The sequence below is a fragment of the Pseudopodoces humilis genome, chromosome 6, assembly GCF_049639895.1.
Source record: "Pseudopodoces humilis isolate 2021_Gansu_Grassland_sample_001 chromosome 6, ASM4963989v1, whole genome shotgun sequence".
In the NCBI taxonomy this organism is placed as follows: domain Eukaryota; kingdom Metazoa; phylum Chordata; class Aves; order Passeriformes; family Paridae; genus Pseudopodoces; species Pseudopodoces humilis.
This window is the reverse complement of record NC_142205.1, coordinates 61,270,707-61,292,941: the sequence shown is the minus strand read 5'-3', so window position 1 is coordinate 61,292,941 and position 22,235 is coordinate 61,270,707. Positions and strand designations below refer to the sequence as shown.

General features: G+C 42.8%; 1 protein-coding gene across 2 annotated transcripts in view; it reads right to left on the bottom strand.

Moving 5' to 3' along the window:
• Positions 1–22,235, bottom strand: part of MAML3 (mastermind like transcriptional coactivator 3) — a 306,372-nt gene that overhangs the window by 126,331 nt on the left and 157,806 nt on the right. Inside the window, exon 1 of one of the 2 annotated variants that reach the window (XM_088056733.1) lies at positions 173–253. The exons of the other annotated variant lie outside the window; for it this stretch is intronic. The gene's annotated coding sequence lies outside the window, so the exon portion shown is untranslated. Of the gene's footprint in view, positions 1–172; positions 254–22,235 lie in introns of those variants that run through there. 2 annotated transcript variants of the gene reach the window in all.

Sequence of the window (22,235 nt, the reverse complement as noted above, 5' to 3'; positions counted from 1 at the left end):
AGATCACACCACCTCCCTGTCCTCTGAGACTGTGTGGAGAATCAACTGCTTACCCAAGCAGGATCCGACATCCCAGCCCACAGGATCAGTTCAGAGCATGATTTCATAGTTACTCTGCTGCAAACTCCTTGCAAATCCCAGTGGTGATTTAAGAGCTGTCCTGAGAGCTCACCTTACTTGAGGCAAGATCCGAGTTTCCTCAAAGTGACGTTCAGCCTGTTTTTTTCTAGGCTGTGGCACAACCACCACCTTCTGCTTGCAGATAAAGCTTCAGGTGAAACAGTACAAATTAATTCCATCATGGAATTAAGGCAACAAAGGGAGGCCTTTAAAAAGCACCTGGGGCCTGATAGAATAGCTGCTCCCAGCAAACACTCAGCCCATACAGCACCCTGATACAAGTGCTGGAGAGTTAGAAACTTATAGTTAAGAAGAGAGTTAGAAGCTTGTGTTAATTCATTTTTTAAAAATATATTTTTTCCAAGGCCAGTAATTATAAGAAATTTTTCAGGATTAGATTTTTCCACTTCACAGCTGTTTTCAGTCCAAGATATTGATGCCTTGAGAAGGCTGACCTACAACAGAGGATAGACAGATTTAAGAATAAAGCAGGTAGTTATTGAAAGGCCATTAGGATACACCTTGGGCAGTACAAGAGCCTGGACAGGGCTCTTGTACTGCCCAAGATGGACTTAAAAATGGTCACAAAATAGATGACTGGTCATGAGGTCTCACAATTTCATAAGTTTTGGTCCATCTGCATACCAGGGTTAAATGTCCAATCACAGCTTCAGGTTACGAAGTCACATCTTTCTTGTTTTCTCTCTTCAGTCCACCATTGTTTATGCTTTTGGGCCTGAAACTTATAATGATTGTCCTTGGTATCAAGCTAAAAAAATAATTGTTTTGTCTACCTACTCTATGAAGAGAGCTCACTAATACTTAATATGAAGCTCAAAGCTACACACCTAGACAGCACAGAATCTGAAAAATATGAAAGCTAAAACTGAAGGCATCAATATCAAAAAGACAGATGTAACAATGACTAACATTGTCCATTTTCCTTTGTTCCAGTTCCAGGACTTGCAGATTTGGAGCAACTTCTGTGCACATATGTATCAGAGGACCAAATAATTATTTTCATATATGTCTTCCAGAATTATGGAGAGTAGAATTATTTATATAGCAAAAAATACCCACAAACTCTACTAAAATATACTGTGAATCTTTTACTTTTTGAGGAACATCTACATCAATGGCAAAGAGAAAGAAAAATGAGAAATGCTATGTTCATGAAGACCTCCCAACATTACTTCATGCATTAGTCCAGTAAGATATAGTGACTATAGCCCACTTTGCAGTGGTCAGGGATGTCGAGGCTCAGGGGCCTGTTACCAAAATGCCTCAACCCTAGAGGGGACAACTCAAGAGAAAAGAGACGCCCCTCTTGAGGAAAACCTTATTCCCATGGGCCTTTGCAGCCACATGTTAACACCTTTTGGGTTGCAGTGTTCTGATAGTGCGTGAGGACTGATGTCACCCTTGTTCAGCCCCATTCACCATTCAGGTGCCCTTACCTAGAATGTTCCTCCTTCCTTTAACCCCCACTGGCTCTGTTTTGCAACATTGTTCCAACCCTGTTATCCCCTTGGTTCTCCCAGTCTTCAGCCACTCCCCTGCACCACTTTCCCTCGTCCCTGTTCGGCCTCAACCCTTGGATCCGCTCCTTTTGCCCCTCATTTAACCCTGTGCCCTTAACCCAATCCTTTGTTCTCATCCCCAAACCTAATCAAGGCTGTGTTCAATAAACCAGTTGTCGGAGTACCAGACAAGAACACATGCCTTCATCTTAAATCGTCAGCATTTCTACAGTGTGCTTTGGGCTCAGAGATGCAACTCAGGATCGCTTTGCTGTAACACAGGGATAGGTGAGTTCTCCAGAGAGTTACTTGGATCCACTAACTTAGTTCCTGCTCCAGAAATGCCTCTGGCACCCATGGAAACAATCAGGATCTAACCGGTTTTGACTGATCAGCACAGAAGCTGTGTTCTTTACTGCTTTGTTGCTCAGTCTTCTTTCTTATCCCTTTCTAAACTGCAGTAAAAACATTCCCCCAAACTGAAGCCAGCAGGGCAACACAATTATGATAAGACTCGCAAAATATAATCATTTGCATATCTGTGACTGACAGAGAAGATCATTAATTAGGCATTCTGAGTATATGTATATATGTATAAATTAGCATCTATTCATCATTTAGACTGTAATAGTTTTTTTATATCTGAATATTAACTATGTAGGAAAATTACTAAGTTTTCCACGGAAGGGCATCCAAGAAGAAATTTCATCAGCAAAAATCAAATGAGAATTACAAAAATAATCAAAATAGTGGAGTGAACACTGTAGAATCTGACCTTGGTAGTGCCTATCCCTGCTCTGTTCCACCTCACTTGTTGCAAGCTCTCTGCTACCTCTCTCACCACCCAAGCACATGCATCCCCAACAATTCTTTACAGTAGGAGCATTTCAGCTGTACTATTAAGAGGAATGACAGATTTGTCTTTACAAACAAGCTGTGGGTATGTTGGTAGATAAAACTAGTACTGAGAGATAAAAGAAACAATAGGAAGGATTCTACTGATTGATGAATGGAAAATAAAAGCATTTGCCTTTACAGAAAAACTTTAGGTTTGCTGATAAATGAAACTGGGTATTGAAAGATGAAAGAGAAAATGGGGAAACACTATAAATTCCATAAGAATTAAAAATTAAGAGGAAGGGTTATACATTAGAGGGTAATCTTAGTTATCAGGCATTCTGGGAAGTCTGTACCTCTCAAGTACCTCAGCCAATGGGGAAAGAGAGAGGGGCATGCAGCCGGGAAATTAGGATTAAAAAGGAGGCTGCACCCTCCAAAAATTTGAGAGACCCCAGGGGAAATGCCCCATGGCCTCTCCCTTTATTTGAATAAAGTTAAAGAACTCCCTTGTCTCCTTTTTGGACATAAACCTCTGATGTTTGTGGATTAGTTTTCCTGACAAATGGGGATTCGTCTGGGATATTTCCACCGTCCAGGCCGGCAGGCAGCGAGTGGAGCTGAAGGCGCGCCTCACCCAGTTTCAGTGATCAGCTCCCCTTGGTGGCGGCCAGCACTGGGCAATGGATTTGGTTCCCAAGACTATCCAGGAGACAGACGAGTGGCAGACCAGGTGGGGTCCGTGAAAAGTCCGCAGGGAAGGACCACTGAAAATTTCACCAGTGAGCAAAATGAGATCTTAGGGGTGCAAACCTGAGAGAACACCCATGGTGAGTTGCACAGGTAAAACAAGGCACCCATGGAGGGTTGCAAGGGTACAGCTAGGAAGGGGACCCAGCAAAAGGGATGACAATCCCAAAATATCTTTGAAGAATTCCTTGGAAGAATGTGGAGTTGGTTTACACATTCTCACGAAGGTAATTAAGGATATAGATGCCCAAAGGGGGCAATAAGGGAACGTTGAGAAGGGGTCTTGACACTCCATGCCCAGGGGGGGCGATAAGGGGAGTTGGGAAGGGGTCTCAAGAATCCACACCCAGTGGGGGCAATAAGGGGAGTCAAGAAGGAGTCTTGACAACAGGGGATAGATGGATCATGCTGGCGTGTTGGAACAGAATTGGTTGAAGGGGAGTGTGGAGAGATATGGTTGAGGCAAGGAGCAGTAGGAGCAGGTGTGGAGGTGTGGGACCAGGAGCACAGGCTGGGGGCCTGTAGGGCTGCTGGGACTCAGCACTGGGCAATGCCCAGCCCCAGCCATGCCCGCCGGGAGCACCGGAGCGGGGAGAAGCTGTTTGGACAATGCAGCAGGACAGGGACTGGTTCTGGTATATGGTGTGTGATAAACAGAGTGAGCACAAGGAGTAAGGAATATCGGGGAAATGTAGATTGTGCATAGAAAGATTTGGATTTTCTGTTAAGGATTTTGTTTGATTCACTGGAAAAATGAGTGGTTTTGAGCTGTGGGGAAATGAGTACCCACAGTCAGTAGCAGGGAGGAATTAGAGGAAGAGCAGAGTAGGTCCCTGGATGAACTGGTTAGAAAGATACAGCAAGTGTACATAAAAAGGGATAAGGAAAAGGAGAAAGCAAAGGCAAAGGCAATGGCAGAATTTTTATGTCCCAAGAGGGAAGAACTGCAGGGCCCAAGGGGCTCCCGGGACAAAAGGGACTGGATCAGCCACAAGGATGTGGCAGAGGCATTGCCTCCCCAGCAGGGGAGATCCAACCCAAACAGTGGTTAGGAAAGAATCAGTGTGCTATCTGCAGGGCAGAGGGACACTGGAAATGGCAATGTCCGCAAAAACAGCTGGACCCTCAAGAGGAGGAAGTCCAGAGGATAATGGAAATTAATTGTTAGGGGTATTCCCCTAACATTAGTATTCCATTCTACCAGGGACCCACCACCCTGGAGCCTTTGTTAACTTCTAAGGTGGGTCTGGATCAAGAGGTATGTTTCCTAGTAAACACAAGGGCCTCTCCATTCACCTTAAATTTTATCCCTGAGGGAGGAAAATTGTCAAAGGGATCTTTGATTGTTCAAAGGAGTTGTGAAAATTGTGGTTTCTTCTGTAGACTTAGAAGTTTGAATGCATCTTTCTCTGAGGGAATTGTGGGAATTGTAGTAAATGAATTTGGGGATTTAATTCATTTGTCTACATGGGGTTTTGTGCAGAGCTGAAAGGCTCCTGTTTGGAGGAGACCACACCCCTCTGCTTTTTGTATGTTTTGTTGTAAAAAGCCAGAATTGGCAGGTTTCAGTCTTGAAGCCAATTCTGCAACTCCTATCTTGTGGGGAACTCCCCCACCAGTCTGTGGTCTGTCGTGGAGAACTAGAATTGGCAGGTTCTAATCCTGAGACTGATTCAGCAGCTGCTGCCTTGTGGGGATTGTGTTGTCTCTATGCAGGCCTAGGTATTTATCATGCAGCTTCCTCTGTGGGTGCTATAGGAAAACTTTAGCAGGAAATATTTTATTACCTTTCTTTGGTTAATATGTTAGTCACCTTCCTACACCTAGGGTGGACTTGATGCAAAAAATTGGGACAGGGAACAATTGGTTACTAAAAAATGTGATTTGCTTTAGGCAGTGGCATTGCTTGCTGCTGAACTGGATCATGTTCAAAAGGAAAATCACTGGAACAAAAGGAGGGGAAAATGGCAAAGCAACAATTGACATGGACAGTCCTCCCGCAGAGATATACAGAGTCACTGGTTTTGTTTGGGCAAGCTTTGCAGAAAATATTGAGTTTACTCCAGCCTCAGGAGTTAGGTTGTTGCAGTATGTGGATGATTTGCTTTTGTCAGGGGAACAGGAGAAGGTGGTGAAAGAAGCTACTATAAAGCTGCTTAATTCTCTTGCTAAAAAAGGACTTAGAGTGTCCGAAAAGAAGGTGCAAGGGTAGAAAAAAAAAAGGTCAAATATTTGGGACACATTCTAACTGGAGGGTTAGAGTGTATTGATCCAGAAAGAATACAAGGGATTTTACAAGTACCATTACCCCAGACAAAAAAAGGAGTTATGGCAGTTTTAAGTGTTGGTGGGGTACTGCAGACTATGGATTGAGGATTTTAACCCAAGACAGTCTTAATGTCATAGTATGTACACCAGGAGAACAAAGTTTTGGAAAATTAAAAGACAAACTGGTTAAGGTCCCAGTCTTAGCTCTTCCAGACTCAGAAAAGGAATTTGAACTATATGTGGATGTTAAACAGGGTCATGCTAAAGGAATTTTGGTGCAAGAGCATGGGGGAACACCGAGGCCTGTTGCCTGTTTTTCTAAGCCGTTAGACTCAGTGGCCAGAGGCTGGCCCCATTGTCTGCAGAACTGTGCAGCCACAGCTCTGATGGTGGCTGAGGCCCGAAAGCTGACAAGGGGAGGGTATTGATTTTTATAGTTTCACATCAGATTAAAGCTTTGTTAACTGAGACAGCCTCTAAGTGGATGACTAGTGCTAGGTTATTACAGTATGAGTCTTGTTTAAGGGAATGGGAGGGTTTAGAATTTAAAACTGGGGGAGAATTTAACCCAGCCTCCTGTCTGAACGGCCCTGAAGAGGGGAGCCAGGAAGAAACCCATGACTGCATTCAGGTGATGGATCTCGAGACCCGGGCTAGGGAAGATTTATGAGATACTCCCTCGCCTGAGGGGGAAAATGTGTTTATTGATGGGTCTTCAAGGGTCTAAAAGGGATTTACAGGATACTCTATTCTGAATGGAAAGCAATTAAAGGAAGGGGAGATGTTACCTCCCACCAGGTCAGGTCAGACAGCAGAGCTGTATGCACTTGTGAGTGCCTGTGAATTATACAGAGACAAGACAGTAAATGTTTTTACTTATTATAAATATGCATATGGGGTGATACATGCATTTGGGAAACTATGGGAAGAAAGAGGTTTATTAACCTGCAGGGGAAAGATGTTAGCTTAGATGAGTTAGATGAGAACTTAATCTCCCACCTATTGGAGGTGGTGAACTTATCAAAAAGGGTAGCAATAATACACATCAAGGGCCACCAGGCAGGGTGTTCACAGGAGGCAGAAGAAAACCGACTGGCTGATGAAGAAGCTCAGAAAGCTGTATTGTTGCCAGAAATCTCTAAGATCCTCCCCTTGCTCCCAGTAACTGCAATGCTGCCAGAAAAACTGTCTTTTCCACCAGAGGAACTTGAGATAATTCAAAAGAGTGGGGCAGAGGAAAGAGGGGATAATTGGTTTACAAGGGGTGGTAAGCAGTGGATGCCAAAAGCTCGGGCCTTACAGTTGTTAAAACAACTTCATGAAGGAAGTCATTGGGGCTCCTGAGGACTGCCAGAAGCCTTCCTCAAAATGTATGCTGCTGTGGTTCTATTTACCCTGGCAAAGCAAGTTATTGAGTAATGGTTGTTTGATTTGTGATAAAACCAGTAACAGAGTTACAAAGAAACTTGCCAGGGGAGGGAGGCCTTGGGCTGTACATCCCTTCCAGAGATGCCAGGTAGATTTTACTGAAATGCCCTGAGTGGCAAGATTTAAATATCTTCTAGTAATAGTATGTCAGTTAACAGGAAGCATTTCCAGCCATTTCAGCAACTACAGGGTCAGTTTGTAAAGTATTTTTGGAACAAATAATTCCAAGATATGGGATTATGGAAGCAATAGACTCAGATAGGGGAACTAATTTTACAGGAAAAATTCTTAAAGGAGTTATGACTGCTTTAGGGATACAACAGAACCTCCATACCCCATGGCATGGCAACCCCCAGAGTTCCGGCCAGGTTGAAAGGATGAATGGGGAAATAAAGAATCACCTGAAGCTGGTGATACAGACTAAGATTCCATGGATATGGGCTCTTGCCACTAGCTTTGGCAAGAATAAGTGCCATACCCAGGGGGGGATACTCAATTATCTCCCTTTGAAATGATGTTTGGAATTCCTTATCCTTGTAATTCTCGGGGAGGGGGGGGGGGAAGTGGTGTGTGTGTAAAGATAAGTGATTTATATTTGAAACAATTTGTGGCCCAGATACTGTCTCTTGTGAAATCTCTTCAACAGAAAGCTCAGCTGGCACAGACCCTGCCTTTGGACTTTGCTGTTCACAACATCCAACCAGGAGATTGGGTCCTACTTAAGGAGTGGAAAGAAGCACCATTGATGGCTAAGTGGTGTGGACCTTTACAAGTGTTCTGGACCACAGAAACAGCCATCAAGACAGCTGAACATGGATGGACCCATCATGCTCAGGTCAAGATCTCTGAGGCCCTGGAGATATGGAGAATTCAACTGGAGGAGGAGGATGGGAAGCCACAACTGACACTCTGCAGGAGTGGACTGGAGCAGTAGCTGGTGTGTCAACATCAGGGAAAGCCCTCAGCGCCTACCCACAGGCTGTCTGCTGAAATAGTTTGTGTGGGTATCCCTTTTCTCATATCTCCAGATATTGGGGGCCAATCCTTGCTGTCATTGTTTTCTTTATGTTAAGCTGTTTCTGTTCCTTCACTCGCTACAGGTGGTGCGGAAAACTACGTGAAAGTGAAAATTAGGTTAGGAGATTAGATTACACCATTAGAATGTTTCCCTTAATAATCTTACGTTTATATTGTCAGTTAGGTTGGGGCCAAAAGTGGGAAAGTATTTTTTACCCTTAGGAGAAGAAGTAGCAAAAACCTTTAACGTCAGAAATTGTTGGGTCTGCGGAGGGCCAGGGGGGGTCTGAAAACTGGCCATGGGTGGCCAGCCCAGTCTAATCTGAATGGTGGGTTAGCACCCTGAGTAAAGTCCATAATGGAACAGGATTTTGGGATGAAGAAGGAAGTCCATGGCAGCTTCATTCTTCTGAAAGAGGCATTTATTGTCTAAATAGAACAGAAAGCATATACGTGGGAATGGGACTTGTTTTAGTGGTTACCTGGTGAACTACAGGTTAAACAAATAATTTTTTTGTACTGTAGCAACTCTAATCTTTTTACCATGGAAATGATGCCTTATTTAGTACAACTTATTCAACATGTGATCAAAGGGATGCAGGTAGTAGCCATGCCTACTGATCCAGAGATGGCTACAAAAGAACAGAAACTGATGTCACTGCAAGTAATTTCAAAACAAAAAAAAAGACCCAGGAACAGGAAATTAAGTCAATGATAACTAAAGTTTGTAAAGACAATTACTAAAAACATAAAAGAGGAAGGATTGAGACGAATGACAGATTTGTCTTTACAAACAAGCTGTGGGTATGTTGGTAGATAAAACTAGTACTGAGAGATAAAAGAAACAATAGGAAGGATTCTACTGATTGGTGAATGGAAAATAAAAGCATTTGCCTTTACAGAAAAACTTTAGGTTTGCTGATAAATGAAACTGGATATTGAAAGATGAAAGAGATAATGGGGAAATGCCATAAATTCCATAAGAATTAAAAATTAAATTAAGAGGAAGGGTTATACATTAGAGGGGAATCAGGTATCAAGCATTCCGGGAAGTCTGTACCTCTCAAGTACCTCAGCCAATGGGGAAAGAGAGAAGGGCATACAGGCAGGAAATTAGGATAAAAAGGAGGCTGCACCCTCCAAAAATTTGAGAGACCCCAGAGGAAATGCCCCTTGGCCTCTCCCTTTATTTGAATAAAGTTAAAGAATTCCCTTGTCTCCTTTTTGGACATAAACCTCTGGTGTTTGTGGATTAATTTTCCTGACACTATTTTTACTGAATTTAAAAGGCAATGTAAAAACCTTCAGGATTTCACACATCTGCTATCCACAATCCCTACACCTCACTAAGATTAAAGAGGACACAGACTGAGAGCAGAGCTCCCAAAGACACACATCTTGCACCAGCACAACTAGTTCTTACTGGGCAGAATAACTAGAAAGAGACGGGACTTTTAAGTTTTTAAAAAAGCTGGACGTAACCTATTGGCAGGAAGTGAAAGACACTTTAAAGACTGCACATTTGCAAGTGAAAGAAATCTGGTGATTTTGAAAGAATGAGATGACAACTTGAAAAATTACCAAAGCTTACAACTCTTGAACAGAAATAAACAGGGCAGGAATGCTGGTAGCATTTATAGGCAAGACAGAAACTAATGAAGATATAACTGCCAATAATAATACTAACAAAGTATGCTCAGAGCTACAAAATACACATAGGGTAGGGAAAAAAAAAGATAACAAGGGGGTCTCAGGTGGCAAAAGCAGAAGCAGCTGCTTTGCTGTGCTACTTTACCCTTTCCAAGCATCTGGCCTGTACTTTTAAGAACACTGATGCTTACAGCCAACCAGTGAAATGGAAAACCAACAGAGAAACTGAAAATGAACAGAAACAGCATTCTCCAATGGGTAGATATTTTTCTAGCAGAAAATGAAGATGAACTTCATAACATGGAAGTTCTTACTGGCCTACCTATATGGCACCATAGTAGTAAACAGAAAATGGAAAGCACACAATGCACACAATGGAAAGTGTGAAACTTCTGTTTACTTTTGTTATTTTTCCACTTCCAAAATAGGGATCACTGACTGTTCAGTCAGAGTGGTGGCTCTTATGTGCAATGGTTAGGCAGCTACAATCCCAGCATCTTCTGTATTGGTAGAGATGGAAAGTCCATTATCACATTATGTAAATTAGTTCTGTGTGATATCACTGAGAACAGTGCAACTGTGACTGACATTTAAGTTAATCTGGACAACGAAATTGAGTATCTGGGAAAGAAAAAATAAAGAAATTTAAAGACTATCTGTTTTGGTTTTTTTTAATGCAGGTTTCTTTGTGATTAAAGTTTGCTGAATTCAGCTAAATTTAGATTCAGGGATAGCAAGCACGAAGTATGTACTTTCACAAGCCCTCCTCATTCCTTCTATTCTTTGACTTCATCAGTATGCAAGCCCACTGACCTTGCTCAGCATCTCTGCCCTACTCTATTATTACTATATCACCTTTAAAATATCCATATATAGAATGCATTACAGTACTGTAAAACTTACTGAAGTACATACTCACGCATATCCAAAAAAAGCAAATTTGGCAGCAGCATTTAGTGGTGTAGGTTTCTTCTCTTCAATGTAAAAATAAATAAATAAATAAATAAATAAATAAATAAATAAAATTAGGAAGGAAACTCTGCCTTAATTTTCTGTCTTTCTGCAAATGTAAATCTGTCTGTCATACATCATCTCTGCATTTTGGGGTTGTTTTTAGCTCTCAAGCTCCAGGTGTGATCTAGAGAGTTGTGGAATGAGGACAGCTCCCACTAAACACACGTAAGAATTACTCCAGCTTTGCCAGAACTAAGCAGGGGGTTGGTACAACTTTCTAAAGGTCCTTCAGAACAAACAGAAAGAACTTGTGATTTTCTGCATGCCAGCTTTTGAGTGCATGTCTGCTGAGCATGATCCCTAAAATTACATGAAGGCTGGGAGAAGACAGGTCACACCTATGTCTTGGGGTCAAACAAAGCTGCACTGTGTGGTATGTGGATGAAGGTAAAACAGTATCATACATAAGATAACAACATACAGACAAGCAAAGGTCATTTCTCCTGGTGTCAAGGCATCAATTTTAACCACCAAAACTAAGATCATTTATATGAGAATTTTCTGTGCCAAGAAAATCCACCCACCAATCCAGTGTAACACCTACCAGGCAACAAGCCATAGGAACCACACAAATAAACCAGAAAATTCAACTATGTAGAAAAATAAAAACTGATGAAGTAAGAAGGCATAACTTGGACCAGGTGGGTCTTTTCAAATGCAGTGATTAAATATGAACATGACAGCTAAGAGTAGTCTACACCATCCAGTGCTCAAAGCAGATTCAGAGAAGTGGAAGGTTCCTGTTTCAGCCTTTTAATGGAAGAACAAAGGCATGTCCAGCTCATGGCCTTGCAGATTTTATTACAAGATCCTGTTCTTCTGTGCTTAAGAAGATGGTAATGATCTGATTGAATGGGCGTGAATCCCTGAAGGAAGGATCCTTGAAAGACAGAACAAAAATCTTTGATTGAGGCTTTGATGAAAATAAAGCACCTCTGACTCTTTGGGACAAAGCCATCTCTGAAAGCTCAACATGATTCAAGCATTTATTTCAAACTCCTGTATCATCCACTGGCTATAGGAAAGGGATTTATTTCTTGAAAAATACTATTCTGGCAAGAGGATGAATGCCAAAGGGAATAAAAGCTCTATCAACTTTTACATGGAAGAAATACACCTCCTTTGGTGTGCCAGGCCACAGCTTTTCCTTTTATTTTTTTGCTTTTTGGACAATGCTCTCAGGCACATGATTCTTTTGCTTGTCGTGTCCAAGGCTAGGAGTTAGACTTGATCCTTGTGGGTCCCTCCCAGTTCAGGGTATTTTATGATTCTATGTTTCTTCAATGGACTATTAAACTACCATTCTCACTGCTGCAGCAGCAAGCCTCCTTCAAGAGTTTGGGACAGACTCTACTCCAGGCCAAAGCAGGTTTCTCAATGGCCCACCACAACCCAGTCCTCATTCACAGCAGAAAGCCTACAGTGCATGAACTCTTCTGGGAGACATCACCCTGAGAAAGAAAACAGACTGAAAGAAAATAAAAGGGAAACACCTACAAGGGTCCAGTAACATCAGAGGGGGAGGTTACTCAAAGTCTGAAAAAAAGAAGAAACAATCCATCTGTCTGTTTGCTTGCTGGCTCTTGCCAAGCACCTTTTCATGAGCCTCAAAAACCTGAATATACCAGAATCCTGCTCTAGCTGAAGCAACACTACTTATACAACTTGATTTTAATTGAAATATTTGGTGCCTGCTGCTATGTTCAAACAAATTCACCAGATCTTGATTATGCACTGGCAATTAAAGCCATTAAGTCAGTAGACAGACAGCAGGTTACTTCATTGCTATTTGACAAAGCCAGCTGACTTTCTTTCCCCGTCTAAGTGACAGCACTGTAATTAGCAGTAATCAAATACTATTTGTGTGAGGTGTTATGAGTCTGCTTCCTTAGCTAGCAAGATACCTTGCCAATTGCAGAACACAGAAACCTACCTCTAGTCAGACCATGCACAAGATAGAATAAGGGGAAGAAAACAATGAAACCAGAGGAACAAAGGATGACTGCTTATTTCAGGCTGAAGGAGCTCTTGAAAGAAAGATTCAAAAATTAAAAATTTTTGTGTTTCTGTAAGCTGTATATTTTAAAAAGTTAAGCTAAATTACAAAACCATGATCAAGGAATATTGTGAAATACAATAATAATGAAAATTATACTTAGCATTTATGTATTCTCTGATTGAGGAATGCATGCAACTTCTATTAGATTAATGGCTGTGCATCAAGCAGAGACTGAAGACCAATAGTGCATAGCATTTTCAAAGTGCTGTACAAACATTAACTAATTAATCCTCACAATCACCCTGCATGGTAGGTAAGCGATACATGAAGTGTATATCTGAGCAAGCCCAAGAGCAAGACAGTACCACTCTGCTGTTCAACACAGACTGGAAATAAATCACATATATGCTGCACCGAACTCAGATGTATTCTACAAGAGCAAAGGAGGGACCCATGGTGAGCCAAGTTCACTGAACCCAGAAAGAAAAGAAGTAAATTACAGCGCTCTCTCTCTCTCTTCCCTCCTTTCCCTGGGCTCCAGTGGACTACTCTTGACAAGTGCAAAGTATTAATGCCCACAGCTTCCCATTTAAATTTCTGCTGTGGGGAAAGAGGTCTTGTACCCTGGGAAGAGAAAGGAAAAGATCCACAGGAGCCTCATCACTGGAGACTTCTCCTCTGTCAGTACCACTCCCTTTGATATCTTGATTTTCCTTGCTTTCTGCTACTATTCCTCGTGTCAGGCTTTCTGCCTTCAAAACCTTTAGCAAAGTCTGTATATCAAAGTTGCAATAGGACCCCAGGAGGAGAAACTCGGCTCACAATTTGTGTATTCCTGTTACAACACCTGAGTGATTTCTCATTAAATTGTAATCTAGCAATGAACATGCTTCATCTTTCCCTGGTAAAGAGACACTGTGTTCTGAACACCCATTCTCAACAGGCCGTAGGCAGGTGTAACTTTAAAAGCAGAAAACTACTTTAATGCCATGTAAAAAAGTCCCAGGACATACATGCTCAAAGAGCATTTTTATACATATGTGATAGTTTGGCATTTAGGAAAAAAAGTGGAAAACATCCACAGAAGTGACTCCTCTGAGAGAGGCTGCTGGGAGTTTCTTTGCTTGTGACCGGGCCAATAGCTGACCATTTCTGAGAAATGACAGCATTTTTCACCACTGAAAAGTGGGATCACCTTTGTGAATACCACCTTTTAAACCTAAGCCCGGGAGCTTCTGGCTCTCTTGGTTTCCGGCCTGGAAAGGTATTGGAGCTGTAGTGCGGCTGGCCCCTTTCCCCATGGCCTGTGAGGCCCAGCAAGGGCTGGGCTCAGCCTGCCGTGGCTCCAGGGTGGGGAATGGAGACTGTGGGGATTCTCCCGGCCCCAGAACAGGGCCTGGCTCTGCTGCGGGGCCCGGGAAGCCTTCCGGGTCTGATTCCAGTGGGGTGGCTGAAGCTCTGCCCAGGGGGGCCCCCCTGGCCCTAGGCTGGGCTGGGCCAGGGCTGCTGACATCCTGTGGTCTTCTCCCCCCGGGCCATGGCTTGCACAGAAGGCTCCAAGCTGAAAAGCAGCTGAAAGCTGTCTGCTACTTTCTAGCCTGCTGAACTGAAATCTGACACCATGAATAGTGCCGTGGCTTGGGCCAGATTTAACCAGTTCACTACCCAGATGAGACCTGCAAATTTAATTCCCTCTACAGAGGGAGGAAAGTGGGAGCAATCAACATGTAAAGAGACAATATGAAACATCAAAGTCAGTAAGAGGAAAGAAGTCAAGCCTCCGATAGAAGGAGAATGAGCTTTAATAAGCTGAAATATTCTTTTGGTAAGGCCATGGAGATGGACAATAATATTCTGAATACCTCCTTGAATTAATGAAAAGAGTATTAGGGGGGAATGAACTATTCAAACTGTGAATCTGAGCAAAAATACTGATTGATGAGCTAAGCAAATGGTGGAGTAGCTGTGATCCCATGAGATTCTGGAACAGAAAGAGAGAAGTGAGAGTTGATGAAGACCCTTGGCCCACAGGGAAAGAAAGGAAAAAAAACCTGTTCCGAGATGATCACAGAGACAGATGAAGAGAACCTTTGCCTTTGAATAACTCATCCTTAAAATAACACCCCTTGAGTTCATGGCCCATGGACACACCTCTGAGTCGTATGAAAATGGGAGGAGAGCATGATGGCAGATTTTTTTCTGGGCGGCTGCCAATCATGGGAATGAAAAGCCATGAGAAAACTGTTTTCTTATGGAGAACTCTCCATGGAATGACAAGAGAGAATTCCTCTCTCTATTGATGAAAAGACTATTGTATAGTTGGTGCTGCTTTAACATTTCAGGTTTTGTCTCTCTGTTGTCAGCTGGGGAAGGAAAAAACGTTTCTGGAGGTTTTAATCTGGTTTCTTATTCCTGTAGTTCTGTTAATAAACTTTCTTATTCCTTTTAAGTCTTGAGCCTGTTTTTCCTTTCTCCTAATCCATATCTCACAGCAAGAAATAAGTATGTATTCTGGTGATTTTTAGATAGTGCTAAAAAACCACCACAACATATCACAGAAATACATTGTGAGAGAGGGGGGATGCACTTGGGGACACAGTTTAGCAATGAACACAGCAATGGTATGTTAACAATTAATCAGTGATCTTAGAGATCTTTTCAAACCTCAGTGATTCTATGACAAATGTTAAATCAGTAGGAATAAAGGAAAAGCAGACCAGGTCAGTAAAGAAAGCATTACACTGCACCATTTTCATCACTATTCTGTGCTCACTCAGCCCCGTACATAACATAGTGAAATGGTGCAGCAGCAGGTGCTCTGGCAAACTAACACAAAGACATAAACCATGTTTAAGTTTTCCCCAAAGCCTTGGAAGTTCAGTGTCAGAGTTGAGGCCACAGATGAAATCCATGGGATTCATGGATTTCATCTGACAAGATGGTCTTCTCCATGGAGAGAGACCAAGATCAACCTTCTTTTCTGCACATGTGACCCTGATCTGAGCAGCAGTCATGGGCACTTTTCCATGGTTGAACTTGCCTGCAAAGTGACGTGTGCCATTTACAAGACCAGAGCAGATGGGTGCTCAGGGAAAAGCATGAGGAGGAACAAAAACTCACATTCAAGAAAGATGCTCTGAAAACTATGCTTTATCACCGTTTGGTGTCATATCAAACACATGAACAGATGGTATAAAATAAGAGAAATTTTCCTAAAAGAATGAATAGGGTTTTGTTTTAAACTCAGTCACATAAATTATAATTCATATGCCAAATCTTCAGCTAGAGGTGGTGCTCAAAACTGTTTCACCCTGACTGCTTTAGCATGTAGGGTCTGGGGCTTGGATGGCAACAGGAACTGTGGATAGCTTAGCTGGTGTGTTTGGTCTTTAAAGATAGAAACACATTTGAAACATTCTGTTTGCATTTGCCACAGGCTGCCTATAAAGTTTACAGACGCATATCCTAAATACATATGTACTTGCAGCACTCCACCATAACAATGAAGTTGTAACAAGACCATGCGTAAATCTGTTTAGAAAATGAACTTTCATGTGCCCTAGAGCTCCATGGACAATAAATGTACCACGGCATAGGGAAGAAACAGCAGTGACAACAGTGAAGCTCCTGATGCTTGGGATGGAAAACAGATATTAATTTTGGCTTGAACAACTGAAAATTGAATTGAACTTTCTGGGTAGTGTTTTTCTGTTTGTAAAAAACAGGTTAAGACTTTCCAAATTGTGTGTTCTCAGCTGCAGGCAGCTGAACCCAGAGTGGGTTACAGTTGACTTTCTCTTTATTTAATGTGATTCAGAATACTCTGTTGTAGCAAATACAGCCTTTGCCCCAGATGGGTGCTCCAGCACTGGCCAGTTTTATCTCAGGTGACAGAGCCGTGCCCTTTCTAACATAAGGCAAGCACAAGTCTGCAGGAGGTAACAATAACTTCGTTCTGCATTGGAACTAAGAACTTGCATATTATTTTTAGCTGGTTTTCTTTAAAGGAGGAAAAGATTTTCCCAAAGTCTTGTCTTGGTGAGGCATCTACCCATAAGCATAGGGAACAGAAGGGCAGCCTCCTAACCCTCGAAGCTTTATTACATGCTGGAAAGCTTGCTCTGAGCTCTGCCCTTAGACCTCTCAGTTTTAGGGACAAGTGTTTGCCAGAAGCTTCCTCTGCCCTCCCCACCCCATCCAGGCCAGGGGATCCACCTTCCCTTTCCTGAGTAAATGGAAGCCCTGAAACAATCCCTGCACACAACTCCTGCAATGCCAACTTCACACTGCCCTATCTTCACAAAATGAAGACAACTAAAGGAAATTTATTGCATACCTTCCCTAAACTTGTTGCTTGATGTGGAGAGATAGAACAGCACAGGGAAATGAGATCATGAGAAACTGATCTTATTTCAAAGGAACCCTCCCTCTCTGCTAGCAAATATTCAGCAAATGTTGTGACCATTTAATTTCTATCTTCTCTCTTCCCCTCAGTCAATAACTATATAATTTCCATAGATGTTGAGGAAATATTCTCTGATCAGCTGAAATACCATAAAGACAAATACAAGGTAATGCACATAAAGAACTGTGGTTTCCTCATGCCTGCTGATGGATGTTATCTTAACTCCAACTGCCCTGGAAAATTCTTCAGGATCACAGTAGGTGGCTGAATGAAAACACCTGCTCTACACAGAAGGACAAAGAAGTAGCAAAGAAACAAAACAAGAAGATGGGAGAATGTGCTAATACAAGGAAAATTAAAAATAATAATGAAAAAAAAAGTAAAGGGATAAATAAAAAAGGATTCATGTTATTTCAGGCATGAAGAAGTTTCTATCTGAGGAAGGATTTTAGAGATTGTAACTATTCAGTTTAGAGAGAACTTAGGTCATGACACTGACATGATAAAAACTATGTCCAATAATACATGCTTTAAGAAAGGTCTAGCTCCCTTTTTCTTATTCATTTCCTAAACAGAAATAAATAAAACCCTGATGTTTAATGAAAATACATCTAAAGCACAGTATGATTAAAAATAATGTTCAATGTCTTGTTGAGACATAGTCTTAAAGATTAAAAAAAAAATATTACATGTTTGCAGCTAGGAAGATTTATAATTTTGCTACAAGTTTGCATGAGTATCCTGCATCAGCCAAAGGATAACTGGGATAACCAAGGAGAGGAAAGAATTCCTCCTTGAAGGTGTGTTGATTTGGCATGGCCTGGTTTTTGCTAGTGGGGGAGAGCCACAGAAGTAGCTTCTGTGAGAAGTTGCTAGAAGCTTCCACCATGGCTGACAGAGCCAATCTCTGAAGGCTTTGAAGATGGACATGCTGCTGGCCCAGTTAGAGAGGTTGGTAACACCTCTGTGATGACATATTTAAGGAGAAAATCAAAATAGCACAAGCGCAGTTTTTTCCCAGGGGTGGCAAAGTGCCATTGATGGGGTCATCCTGGTGCAGCATGTGGCCAAGCGCTGTGGCCGCCACCATCCCGGCGCAGCGTGTGGCAAACCTTGCCGCCCCCAACCTGCCATGCCGTGGGCAAAAGGGCAGGGCTGGCAGCAGCTTCTCCTTCCTGGTGCCCCATGTGAAGAGAGGCATTAAATAGCACAAGTGCTGCTGGGGCCTCCACTTGCCTGTGCGATGGTGGTGGGGCTGCCTGGCCAGTAGCAGAAACATGATGAGCAACTCCCTGATATGGAGCCTAGATGAGCTCAGCCTCTCAGTGCTATGGGATCCTGCAGGAATCTTTGAATTGGTGGAACTTGTTGGCAATGGTACCTATGGGCAGCAGTTTTTCTTCTTGTCAGAGAAGAGGAAGAAGTGAGGACACAAGGGGGAGAACAACATAGAAAAGAAGGGGAGGAGATGCTGGAAGCATTGGAGCCAAGATTTTCTCTGCAGGCCGTGGTGAGGACCATGGTGAAGCAGGCTGTCTCCCTGTAATGCATGAAGTCCATGGGGGATGCAGAGATCCACTCACAGTCTATGGGAAAGGTTCTCATGCCAGAGCAGGATGATGCTAGAGAAAGCTGTGATCCAGCCATAGACCTGAAGGGAGAGAAAAGGCCCCTGCTTCCAGAGATGGAGAGAGAGGGCCCTTGATTCCAAAATAGAGCAGCTTATCCTTAAAAGACTGCACCCCATGGACAAGTGACCCACACCACAGCAGGTTTGGGAAGACTGTTTGTCTGTGGGAGAGACTCATGGCATAGCAGAGAAAAGACTCTTTCCCCTGAATGAACAAAAGAAGATCTCGAGTGATGAACTGACCAAGCCCCCATGCCCTGTCTCCCTGTGCTGTCAGTAGGTGGGTGGGAAGGGCTGGAGGGAAAAGGGTGTTTTAAAGGCTTGTTTTACTTCTCTTTGTTCTCTTATGAGTCTGTTAATAATAAATTTATTTTTGACCTTTAAATTTGAACCTGTTTTGCCCTTAGAGTGTTTTCTCTCACTCCTCATGTCAACTCATGAGCACTTTGTTAATTTTTTCCCTCTCCTCTGTCCACCTGAGAGCAAAAGAGGCTGAGAAAATGGCTTTTGTTTGTGCCTGGTGTTTGGCCAGTGCCAAAGCATGATTGAAGGCCTCACTATAGCATCTCTCAGAACTTCCAAAGTGCCTATGCAAGCTGAGCACCCAGTTCCTTGTGAAATCAATGGGAATTATGTGCTGAGATTCCACAATACTGTTGACCCCCCCCATTACCCCCAAAACACAAACCCACATCCTCAAACATCTAAAGCTATGCCTATATAGGGCCAGAGACAAGCAGTAATAGAACCCGGGGAGCCAGACAGCTCTGAAAGTGAGTCCAGCTCAGCATGGGCTCTGCGGATGGTGAATGGAGGACAGGAGGGACAGTACAGATGGCCTGGACAAAGTAAATCTGAACATAACACAAATCCAATTCAGCTGGCCTGGTTCATGCCTGAACATGTCCCTGGATAAGACAGAGGACCCTCAACCAACCCTATTCAAGCTGAGAAGTAAGCACATCACTGGCCAGAGGTCTAGGCAGAGAGAAATCCCAGCCAATAGCTATCTAAGCCCGGGAGTTTTGAATCAAGTGTAAAAGTGAGTCTGCATAATAAATGAGGCTGTTTTGTCTAATGAGCACCTGGTTCACAGTTGTGAAGTTTTCATCTCCCCACCCATGACTGGCATGTTACACAGCTCAGCATGGGCTCTGTGGATGGTGAATGAGGACAGGAGGGACAAGTCTCTGCCTCAAGCCACCATACAGAATAAACAAGTCTGGATCATCTAAGCAAATCCTGTGTCGGGGCTCTGCCCACTACTGGAATTGGTTGCAAAGCCAGGGGCTGCAGTCCAACTCTGAGGACAACCCTCTTCTTTAGTATGTCACACAGCTTCTGTTTGGGATGAATGTGACACATCCACGTCTCCAGGTTCACAAGCAACTTGACAGGCTCCCCATTCAAAGCCAAAATAGAGTTGCATCAGATATTACTCTGACTTGGTTTTCAAAAAGGCCTAATTCTGCTCTCACTTGAACTTTTCACTAAGTCAAATTAATTAACTCCAGCTATATGCTAATACCACTAAGAATACAATTCAGGAATCACAGAAGGCTATTTCCAGGATTTTCCTTTATTTCATGAAAGACCCTTAACTCTCCTAGTCTTTCAAAACATTCAGATGTTGCTAGTACAAACTGCATCACACATGACACAGACATAAAGAGTAAAACAAGGGCTATAACTTAACATTCAGGCGGTCATTGCACAGCCCCTACGTATTGTTGCAAATGAATAAAGTTTAGAATTGACTACTCTTCCCAGACAAGTAAAGGACAGCCCTGCACCTCCCTGCCCCACTCTCCCCGCCCCCAGGCTTTCTGCCTAGTTTTTGTTTTTTAAATTGCATAAACCAGTCTCATGGTTTGTGCAATTATAACAAGAATGTAGAAATGGAGCTGCTTGGCCTAGGAAATTTCTCCTAATAGAAAGAAATAGAATAAAAACACTGATACTTGCTTGCTTGTTTGTTTGCTTTCAATGCTACTGATGGCTTCCTGTCACAAACCCTTCCTCTCTTTTACCCAATTACCCAATTACTCATTGACAGAATCCCCCAGATCCCTTCTGAACTCCAGCACTTTCAGACCTGAGCTGACCACAGTAACACATGCAGCAGAGTCTCATTCTGCAAAGTCAGTGACCCTTCCCCATGCTGCTCCTGCCAAGCTGAGTATTTCGCAGGCCCTCCCTTCTAGGTCGGGTTTTACAGTCAACCAAAATCTTCCCTTCATTTCATAAAGGATTTCAGAAAGATGGAAGTCTAAGTTCAAATCTCTGAGGAAAGAAACCAATTTACCCTCCCAGTAGACAGAAAGCAGGTTAGCAGACTTGGGCTCCCTGGTTGCAGTGCCTGAGCATTTACAAGGGAGGGAAACTCATTTCCTGTCCCTTTACATGACATTTGCCTCATCAGGAGTGCCCCAAGCTACCCAGAACACAGCCCTCCCCATGCACACTGAGGACATTTCAGGAGCATGCAGGAGCAATGTACACAGTCCACAGGGGAGTCTGAAAGGATATGTACAGGTTGTCTGAGGATAAGGAGAGGTGATGCTGCCAAACAGCATGTACCAAATTCTCCTTCAAGCCCAAGACCGTGTTGTGGGTACAGAGGCTGCTGTTACTTGGAGCAGAGGTGGTGGCAAGAAACACAAGAGCTACTCTTCTACTGTGACAATATTCTGTCCTATGTGACTGCAGTCACTGCATTTTTCTTCCCCTTGCACTGGGAGTGAGAGCAGTCCATGTTGTTCACTGTTCTCCAGGATTTACTTGTCAGAAAATTACATGCGCTCTCTTTTTCTCTCCATCCCTCCCTTGCATTTATACACACAGAGCAGCCATCCTCTTCCCCTTTCTGTTTATCCTGGGTGCCTGCATGAAGCTGGAGAGCACATCTACACTGCAAGCCACACCTGCTCATCACACCAGGCTCTGCTCCGACTCATGGCAAAGAAAGTTTCAGTTCAAGGGGTGGGAGGTGAAGAGATTAAAAAGATCTGGCAAAGTAATAGGATTAACATCAGCAGTACTGTGTAAATCATAGTCTTGAGGGTGTCTTTTTCTACTCACTCCAGCTAAAAGCAATAAACCAAAGCACAAACAAGGCACCTCCCACAGCACAAGTTACATTAAAGTAATGCAATTCCCAAGGCATCCCCAGCATCAGTCTGTTCCTGTCCTAATGCAGAGTTGCAAAATTTTACTCATCCACTCAAGGCAAGTCATTTTTCTATATTGATGGACAGGTGAAATAAGTAGATTTTTCATTATGTGTCCCACTGAAAGGCTGACAAATATTCCTACAGTTATCTTCCATAGTAGTTTTGCTGCTCAGTGTCAGGAATATTTAACAGGTATTTAAATGCATTTGTTTGCATTCATATAGAATTGCCTTTCTGCACACCAATGAAAGTCTAAGTTTTTGTCCCAGTCATACTTCATCTACTGATGTTTCCTATTTAGGAAGAGCAAGTTTATTCCAAAGGCATGTAATGGGACAGTATCAGTCAAGCCATCAATATTTCTTAGAACACCCTGAATTCATCTGTTTTTCTGCTGGAAATAAAAAGAAAATGGAACCACTGT